The 6,520-nt window shown below is 47.2% G+C and overlaps 1 pseudogene; it reads left to right on the forward strand.

The window, feature by feature from the left end:
- The first annotated feature begins 3,723 nt into the window (after positions 1-3,723).
- LOC102121377 (protein ILRUN pseudogene) lies at positions 3,724-4,957 on the forward strand (annotated as a pseudogene).
- Positions 4,958-6,520: the final 1,563 nt, after the last annotated feature.

The following is a 6,520-nucleotide window of genomic DNA, read 5'->3' on the forward strand; positions in this document are numbered from 1 at the left end:
CCCTAGTCTGTCTGAAATTCAAATGTAACTGGGTAGCCTGTATTTTATTCCTGTGCTACTGTGGCACCCACTGGTGTAGTCCTTGGTCCTATGAACAGAACGTTGTTTGAGTTTGGGAGAGAGAATCTAATTCTGCCTAAGCAAGGCAGGGCAAATTTCTCAGTGGTATTGGAACAGTAGGGATTAGCTCATTTAATCTCTTGCAATTGTTGTCACTATTATGCCTTTTCTTTTTCTTTTTTTTTTCTTGAGATGGAGTCTTGCTCTGTCACCAGGCAGGAGTGCAGTGGTGTGATCTCAGCTCACTGCAACCTCTGCCTCCGGGATTCAAGTGATTCCCCTGCCTCAGCCTCCTGAATAGCTGAGACTACAGGCATGCGCCACCATGCCCAGCTAATTCTTGTCTTTTTAGTAGAGACAGGGTTTCACCATGTTGGTGAGGATGGTCTTGATCTTTTGACCTTGTGATCCACCCACTTCGGCCTCCCAAAGTGCTAGGATTACAGGCATAAGCCACTGCACCTGGCCTATGCCATTTTTAAGCTGGGAAAACTGAGAGCCAGAGGTTAAGTAGCTTGCCTGAGGTCAGTTAGCTAGTAAGTGTCTGTGCTGGCATTTAAACCCAAGCAGACCTAGCTTTTAGCACACATGTAACCACTATGCTATCCTTATATTGCTACTTCTAATTATTTACGTGATTTGCTGTACAAACCATTTTCATATTTCTTGGCTTAAGTCTTTCATGTGATCCACGCAGGGACTGAGAAACTCAGTAATGAATGCCACTTTGCCTTCAGTCAATGCAATTTATGTATTCATTCAGCACATGTTTATTAAGCACTCTGTTTTATGACTGTATTGTCAGATTTGGTATTATGTTTTCTTTGGTATAAATTGGGACACATAGATTAGGTAAATTGCCTTTAATATCAAATATGTCATCTGGACCAGCCCTGGAACTCCTAGACCACCTCCTGTGTCCATGACAGAACCCAGTTCTGCTTGGTGGGTATCTATGTCTCATTCAATAAAATGAGGAAAAATGGAAATAAATTCATACTATGATATGATGATCTTATCATCCCTGCCAAGTATAGAAATACCATCCTTTTAGGTCTTTAAAAACAAAAATGACCTTGCTATTGGAAGAACGTGTTGTAGTATGTGGACCTCACCCTCGAGTGACCATCAGAGTCCCCCAGGGGCTTGTGGAACACAGACAGCCCGCCCCACCCCCGAGCTTCTGATGCAGCAGGTCTGGGGTGACCCTGAACATTTGCATTTCTAGCTAGTTCCCAGGAGATGCTAATGCTGCTGGTCCAGGGACCACCTGTGGGGAACCTCTAGCACAGCAAAGGGAAGGGTGAAATCAGAAAACCTGGGGTCAGTGTCCAGCTTCCAGCCTTGAACAAGGCCAAGTTATAGAGCCTGATGGAGTCTGTTTCTGCATCCAGTTAGGCTCTTGGAGCCCTTCTGAGAATGAAATGGCATAAGGTAAAAAATACTTATTTTCTTGCTCTTCTCCTTTGGAGATACTACAATTGTGCTTCAGGGACACACACAGCATCGTGGATTGCCTGTCTTGATTGCTTCCGCCGGTCTCAGCTGAGAAAAGACTCCCGACTAATGGATGACGCGGGGAGTGCAGGAATTTTGTTTAGCCTGATGCTCAGCCCAGAGACGCCCGTGGTGAGGTGAGATGCTCCCGGGCCGTAGGATTACACTCTTGTCTTTACTTGGTTTTCCCGGAAGCAGACCCCGAGACAAGCTGCAGTTTGTTTAGGAGGCGATCCCAGAACACGCTGGCAGGAGAGCGGGAAGGGAAGCCAGGAGGGAAGAGAGGCATCAAGAACTCCTCCATCAGGCCGGTTATCACAGTGGGCATGGTGGCCTGTTCCCTCTGGGGGGCGCTCTGGTTTCTTTTGGAGGCTTCCCCGGGGATCTTTATCTGTCACTCCTGCTGCCTGAGAAAGCCCTCAGGTGGGAGGTAGTGTAGCTAACGCAGACAGCAGCAGGGCCTGGGGTCCAGAGGGGCCCATGGCAACCGCCTCCATCCGCGGGCCTCTCGCCAAAGCTCTAAGGCACCCACTGTTAGTGGCCATATGCCACGCGCTTCACGTGTGCCAGGCAGAGATGAGCTCAAGAGCCGCTGGTCTCCACTGCGGGTGGCGAGGTGGCTGGAATAGCTCACTTCATTCCTTCCGTGTCGAACTCGGCACCTCTCACATTCTCTGCCTCCCGAGGACTCTGCTTGTTCCTTATCACAACATGCTTGCTCTTGCACCCACGGCGGTGTCCCCAGCGCGCCTTACCACGATCTCGGCAGAGATCTCCTGCGGGGCGTCCGGGCCTCGGGAGGGCATCGCGCATCTTCCGCAGGACCCTCCCGGACTAGCGCAGCGGGCTGGCATCGCTTCCCGAGGTTTGGCCCTAAGTTTTATGGCTTAATGAGGCACGTAAATTGTCTTCATCACGACGGCGATTGCTTTCACTTGGCAGGAGACCTACATCAAACTGCACCTTTGGGATTCCCCTTCCTATGTCGGAGGCAATCACCATTATCTACATTTTACGAAATAAGAAGCACAAGCTCAGAGGGGTTCAGAGTTTAAACATGTGTCTACTGGTTAAATGGTCAGGTTAGGATGACCATCGAGCATTCGAGTTTAAGGATTTATGAAACCACACGGGCAGCGCGGGAGTGTGATCTGTGCGCCGTGGTCCCCACGGAGGCAGTGAGAACGCGCCTGGCCAGCTGCGGGCTCTGGATCCAGCGGTCACGGTTTCGCTGAGAGGGAGCCTCCCAGGGCTGCTCCGGCCCAGGGCAAGGCGTTGCAGGGGTGATGGGACAGCCCTGCTTTTGGGAGGTGCGGCACTCTGCCAAGGGCCACCCCTGGTAGCCCGGCCCAGCCTCCTTGGGAGCATACAGCAGTCTAGGATGCTTCTAGGCATCCTTTCCCTCCGCTCCACTCAGGGTCTGTGGTGTTTCACAGGGAGTCTCTAAATGGCCCTAATGACCTAAAGACCCCACCTCCTGGTCTCCACATCCTTGAGTGGGCCCCTCCTACTTTTTACCCATGTCAATCTGTGCGATTGTGAATAAATTATCTGTGTGAATGGAACATAGAAGCAATGATTCGTGACTTTTGAGATGAGGTTATAAAGGACTACAGCCTCCATGTTGAGCTGTCTGTCTGTCTCTGTCACTCTCTCTCTCACCTCTTTCTCTTCTCTTTCTTTCTTCCTGTCTGTGTCTCAGATCACTTGCTTCGGGGCAGGCAAGTGGCCTGAAGTGCACTCAAGCCGCTCTGTGGAGATGCTCACACAGTAAGGAACTAAATAAGGCCCTCAGTGCCATTGGGACCAGCCAGCAATCACATGAATGAGTTTGGAAGGGATCCAGGAGCCTCCAAATGGCTGCAGCCCCAGTCTATATAGCTTGACTGCAAACTATAATTACTGTTTTTTTGTTTGTTTGTTTGTTTGTTTTTTTAGCAATTGTATGTTTCTTTATGAGTAGAATTGGGTTTTGCGTTGTGATATAATCTGAACATCTTTTTTGTTTAATAGGTGAATGAACTTGATAAGTGTTTAATAGGTGAATTAACTTGATAATTAACTTGATAAGGTGAATTAACTTGATAAGGTATTTGCTTTTGGAGAGGCGAGAGGCAGTGGAGCTGGAGGGGTGGGGGTGGGGAGAGTGAGTGGCAGAGTGAGTTTACCCGGGTGAAACTGTGAGAGGCCGGGGCCTACCTCAAAGGAGCAGGGTCACGACGCTAGCTAGCAGCCAGCCCCCTCCTAGTTCCCCGGCCTGGTGGCAGCTCGGTTGTGAGGCGGCGGGGAAGCGGGTGTCCGGCTCCTTGCCATGGAGGGCATTGACATGGACCTGGACCCCGGGCTGATGCAGAAGTTCAGTTGCCTGAGCACCACCACCAAGGACGTGCTCATCTCTGAGTTCCAGAGGCTGCTTGGCTTCCAGCTTAACCCTGCCAGTTGCGCCTTCTTCCTGGACAGGACCAACTGGAACCTATAAACAGCAATTGGTGCCTCTTATGACTTTGAGAGCTCAAACATCAGTGTGCCCTCTATGTCCTTTGTCGAAGATGTCACCACAGAGAAAGGGTAGTCAATACCTCCTGATACTCAGTTTGTAAAAACATTGTGGATCCAGAATTCTGGGGCAGAGGCTGGCCTCCAGGGGTTTGTCTTCAATATGTCAGGGGAGACCAAGTTGGACACGTGAACACGGTGATGGTGAGATCGCTAGAGCCCCAAGAGATTACAGATGTTATTGTCCAGATGTGCAGCCCTGGCAGAGCAGGAATGTATCAGGGACAGTGACGGATGTGCACTGCTACAGGACTCTACTATGGAGATGGCATCTGGGGGATTCTCAGTGTGGAGGTGGGTGGACTTTTAGGAGTAATGCAGCAGCTGTCATCTTTTGAAACAAAGTTCAACCCACAGCCACATCACAAGGTAGACGGAAACTTCAACCCTTTTGCCTCTTTCCAAAAGAACCAACAATCAGATGAAAACAACTTATAAGACCCTGGGGGTTCCGAGTTCCACTCGATCTGCAAAAACACAGGGACTCCTGCTCCTGGCCAAACTGAGCAAGGTCAGAGCGGACTGTCACAGAACTCTGTAAATCTGTCTCCCAGCGGTCACGCAAACAGCTTATCAGTAGTTACTTACAGTGAGGGGCTCCATGGGCCTTACCCCTTTGGCCAGTCTTTTTTTTTTTTTTTTGAGATGGAGTCTCACTCTGTTGCCCAGGCTGGAGTGTAGTGGCGTGATCTCAGCTCACTGCAACCTTCGCCTCCCGGGTTCAAGCAATTCTCCTGCCTCAGCCTCCCTATAAGTAGTTGGGACTTACAGGCACGCACCACCACGCCCAGCTAATTTTTGTATTTTTAGTCGAGATGTAGCTTCACCATGTTGGCCAGGATGGTCTTGATCTCCTGACCTGGTGATCCACCTGCCTCAGCCTCCCAAAGTGCTGGGATTACAGGCATGAGCCACCGCACCCAGCCCTCTTCGGCCAGTCTTAAATTCGTGTCAGCAAGAAGAAAAATTAACAAAAGACAGAAGTCACGAGTCAGGCCCGTGACTCTGACCCCCTCATCCTGGGAGAAGAGGAAGAAGCAGAACAGACTAGTTTTGAGGAAACAGTATGTATGTAAAAAAAAAAAAAAAAAAGAGAGAGAGAGAGATATTTGCTTTTAGTTCTGTCCTTTCATTTGTTGGCTTTTCTACTTTGATAGTTATTCTTTAGGTTGTTCGCTGTATTGTTGGTTTTGTCTGTTCTTTTGTGTGTGTGCGTAGTTTTGATTTTCAGTAATGCCTGTGTTTGTGTTGTGGTGTCTAGCCTTATATTTATACCATTATGTAATAACTTTAATCCTCTTTTTCTTTAATGATACCTTATTCCCACCTAAAATATGCAATATAATTACTGTTTTCCCTTCTATCTCTCCTCTACTACCAAATATTAACCAATAGTATCTTTCTTAGTATTTATTTTTGTGCTGTTAAATATGCTTAGACTTTTATTACATGATTTGTTGGTTTTAAATAAAATCCTCTGACTCTCAGCTATTGCTTATAAATCCCACAATACATTTCTTTCTCTTCTGTATCGGTGCACATCCACACCCACTTTCCCCCCACTTTTCACCCAAGTTTTTGTCATCATGTATAGTATTTACATACTATTTTCTCACTTCAAATTCTGAAGCCTAGAGGTTTCAGCCTTAGTACTAAAGTTAAATATATTTGATATTGATCGCCAGTCCTTTTGCCCACATCTCCCCCATCAGCTCTTGCCTGACTACTGTTCAGTCTTCTGGAAGTGTCTTCAAAAAGGCTCACGGGAATATTGTTTGAGCTTTTTCATGTTTAAAGCAATTCATCTGTAGCTTTTATTTTTGAGAGCAGCTTATATGGGTCGTGGGTCACACTTTCTTCCTCTGAGTATCTTATAGATGTTGTTTTACTATCATTTAGCATTAAATCTCTTTGTGACCAGACAAATGTATTCCTTTATGGGTCATTTGTGTGTGTGTGTATGTGCGTGTGCCTTTTACTATGACATGCTTCAGTGTTGACCCTTCTGGATTAATATTTTCCTAGCAAACCATGAGCCTCACATAGATGTCAGTTTTCTTTAATTTCAGGAACCTTTCTTGAATTATATATTTACATTGTGTGTGTGTTTCTTTGTGTGTTTTTTAAAGTAATTTCAACTTTTATTTTAGATTCAGGGCATGCTTTGTTACATGGGTATATTGTGTGATGCTGAGACTTGGGGTATAATCAATCTCATCATCATCTAGATAGTGAGTACCCAATAGTATTTTTGTTTTGTTTTGTTTTTTTGAGACAAAGTCTTCTCCCCCAGGCTGGAGTGCAATGGCGTGATCTTGATTCACTGCAACCTCTGCCTCCTGGGTTCAAGCGATTCTCCTGCCTCAGCATCCCAAGTAGCTGGGATTACAGGTGTGCGCCATCATGC

This window comes from Macaca fascicularis, chromosome 13 (assembly GCF_037993035.2).
Source record: "Macaca fascicularis isolate 582-1 chromosome 13, T2T-MFA8v1.1".
In the NCBI taxonomy this organism is placed as follows: domain Eukaryota; kingdom Metazoa; phylum Chordata; class Mammalia; order Primates; family Cercopithecidae; genus Macaca; species Macaca fascicularis.